This window comes from Limulus polyphemus, unplaced genomic scaffold (genome assembly GCF_000517525.1).
Source record: "Limulus polyphemus unplaced genomic scaffold, Limulus_polyphemus-2.1.2 Scaffold965, whole genome shotgun sequence".
In the NCBI taxonomy this organism is placed as follows: domain Eukaryota; kingdom Metazoa; phylum Arthropoda; class Merostomata; order Xiphosura; family Limulidae; genus Limulus; species Limulus polyphemus.
The window spans coordinates 295942-299583 of record NW_013666575.1 but is presented as its reverse complement, the minus strand read 5'-3'; the positions used below and the strand labels follow the sequence as shown (position 1 = coordinate 299583).

At 30.5% G+C, this 3642-nt stretch overlaps 1 protein-coding gene across 1 annotated transcript in view; it reads right to left on the bottom strand.

Annotated features, from left to right (window-relative positions):
• Window positions 1–808, bottom strand: part of LOC106461468 (zinc finger CCHC domain-containing protein 14-like) — a 23746-nt gene extending 22938 nt beyond the window's left edge. The window contains exon 1 of the mRNA XM_022388439.1: window positions 805–808. The gene's annotated coding sequence lies outside the window, so the exon portion shown is untranslated. The remainder of the gene's footprint in view (window positions 1–804) is intronic.
• Window positions 809–3642: the final 2834 nt, after the last annotated feature.

Here is a 3642-nt window from a genome sequence, read left to right as displayed (position 1 = left end):
AAAAAAAAAAAAAAAAAAAAAAAAGAAATCCTATTCCGTAATTTGGGGTCAAATCCCACTATTCGATTAAAGTATACAAAAAATTGGCGTTGGGTGATATGGAGTAGCTGTCTTCCCTCTAGTCTATCACTTCAAAATTAGGGGCAGCTAACATGCATAGTCCTAGAGTAGATTTGCGCGAAATTCAATAAACAACTACTATACGTTAGTTTTAGCTTATAAGAATAAACGAAATTACAAACTACCGATATTGAATTTAAATAAAAAGTTTGTAATTTTAATGATTAATTAAAAAAATAACAATTTTTATAATTGTTTAGTCTGGAGGATTACGATTCACTGAGTTTTGGAAGACTTTGGGGTAATTACTTCAAACCTTAGTTGAAAAGTTATTTGCAGGAAGAGTATTTAGAACATTCGTCGATTTCAATTTTGCAGATTATACATAGATATACTACAAGCCTGTAATATCAGATTATACATAGATATACTACAAGCCTGTAATATCAGATTATACATAGATATACTACAGGCCTGTAATATCAGATTATACATCGATATACTACAGGCCTGTAATATCAGATTCTTATCTGGCTTGTAACAGCTAATGAAGTAAGAACTTATTTCTATGGCCCGATTGCATAATGTTATTAAATTCAAATTTGTTTTAAGATATTTAATGTACAATATTCGTTCGAAAAAACTAACAATTAAAACAAAGCCATGAAAAAATCTCCAAACGCAATTTCAGTATATGTAACTGTTCTCCTATTCTTGTTATTACTGTTATTATTTCTTACAAACAAGTTGCCTCTTTCAGAAAATGTTTACCACAGAAATATGAATTACTTATGTTTCCTAAATCAATTTAACCATCACAGAAACGTAACATTTGAGAAGACTGAAATGCTCTTATATTTCACCAGCTTCGTCGTTATAGATATCCAGTTTATAATAATATTAATAATGAAACGGTTATATATATATTGTGTTTAGTTCTTCATTTGACAAGTTTTTATACACTTTCCTTTGTGGTTTATATGCAGAGTCTTGTTGATTTTGTTTACTTTGCTATCATATTAACTCAGACTATAGGAAAGTACAACAGTTTAACAGTCCAAATTCGACGGAATTTTTGATAATTTTCCGCGTCTGAAATTTCATAAAATTGATAACATTTAGCTTATACTATTTCTTATGAGAAAGCTTTATTAAATATATTAGGCTATTATTTATTAATACTTACATGTGTTCAAGCCAGAGAAGTTATTTCATTTTTAAGTATTAAACACGCATCTAGTTGATTATAAACTGGAACAAATTCATAATACATAATGTTTTAAGGTGTAAAATATGATGACTGATGTGTGGTATTGCAACTTGGATCATACCTAGTTCTCGATTTCTATTTATTGTGTTAAGACATGTGTGTACTGTAATTTTTTGCTTGTTTCAATTTACTACAAAATTAAAGTGTATTGAAATAAATCCCAACTTAGAGGAATATTAAGTTATACAAAGATCAGATGTTACAAACAGTTTTGTTTTTGTTCAACTGCTGATAAGTACAAGTCATTTCAAAACACAATACATATAATGATATATATATATATATACATATATTACACCATTATATGAAGCCAAGACTTGTTTTTCAATTTGCCCTTTTCCAAATGAGGGGTAGAATTCCCCGAAACTTCAATAATGTAGTGATATGTGGTTAAACGAATCATAGATTGAATTTCACACTTATTTTTAGTATTTTTAATAACTTATCTGCTATATAATTCACAAAAATAAATTAGTAGTATCAATGCAAATATTCTTGAAATCATATATTACTACAGAATGACTGTGGTGAAATATATCTAAAAAATATATATCTATGTGTAACATACATTTTACCATTAAATAAAGCCTTGTCTTATTCTTACGAGTTTCACTTCTTAACAAACACATTATGCACATCCCTCTCCTATTAGAAGTTCATTCTTTTTGCTGAAGAGAAGAGAGGATATAGCTCTTTGCTGGTCGGCTACCTATTTTGAGGGACTAGAATGAAATGTTTTTTGTTTTTCGATTTGCCCGTGTCCGGGATTACTGATGAGGGGTGGAATTCCTCTTAAGCGGTATATCTCAGTGACAAGTAGTAAATCGAATGATACATTTAGTTTAGATAGTCATAGAAATAGATTCAAATATGGTACCTTTCTCTGAAGAACAACCATAGTAGTGACACGAAGTGTGCCTTTTTCTTCGGGTGTGTGTTACTCTTAGCTTCCGGCTAAAACTAATAGGCATTAAAAAGCTATGCATAAGGTCAACCATCTTCTTGATATTCAAACAGCAAATTGGTTTGTTAACTGAGGCTCTGAATAAAACTGAATTCATAACGTTTTTGTGGATACAGTATATTTCGTTCAGAGTTTAATGGATAACCAATCACCTGTAATATATTTATAGCATCCTTCTTTGTTGTAATATCATGATTTTCATTGGGAATCTTTGGTCGTGAGCTTTGGAGTATCCACCTGAAAAGCATGAACAGATTTGGTGGGACATATTATGAGAAATCAAATTTTTGGAATGTTTCTTTGAATTTTTATGGCTTGCTCTTTTATATTTCATGAAACAATACATTTATACAGTGTTTTTACTTATTTTACCTGATCTTTGTTTTGTACATCTCCTTTGATGACAACCTCCATTATGACCTTATCTCTGTTTTGGTCTTTGAAACAAAATTTCACATAAGGAATATTTTCAGTATCTTTTCTACTTAATTTCTTTTCAATCCCAACATGTCTTAATATACTATATTCCATCAGTATTTTGGTATGTATGCTCTATAGTGATAACATTGATAGGCCTATTTTGTAACAGATTTTTAAGTAATGTAAAAAGCTCCATAACAGTATGACAGTAGTTGTTCTGTGCTGCACCTTAAGTTTTATTATTGGTATAATTAGACTATTTTGTTTTTCTCATGAAATGTGCGACATGTTTCGTCCAACAATATTTCTGGTAGTTTACATCGATAAGTTCGGAATGAGAATGGTCAACAGCTCCTCTACTCTGTCTATCTACAGATAGCCCATTGTGTAGCTTTGTGCTTAATTACAAACAACAACAACAAAAACATTGACAAAGAAACAGCAGCGACAACAAGAACAAAACAAACAAACAAAAAACCAGTGGTTCTTATTGCATCCTATACATTATTACCGAATTCTAGTTTAGATTGTATCTGGTCGCTTCTCTACTTCAGGGATGCTTGGAGTAGTAGGAAGTCCTTTTTTTTTTCACTGAAGAACATCTTGACACTTAATTGTCTGTTCTAACCTTTTTTGAGTCCTTAGTAGATGACCTACATGTCATATTTTTTGACAACCTGATCTGCAAGACTTGTTTTCAATTTGGATATTATAAAATCATTTATTATTCAACCCAATATTACCGTATATATCTTATTTCTCTATTTTCTTCTTTCTGGTAACAAAGTAAATTATCTTTGCATGTTTGAGTACGACTCTTCCAACTTAGTGCAACTAATGTCTTCCGCTGTCTCACTCTTGCATAGGATCTCAAAGCAAAGCTTTTCATTAAACAAACTTATTTACTTGGAAGTTCCATTTTCTACCA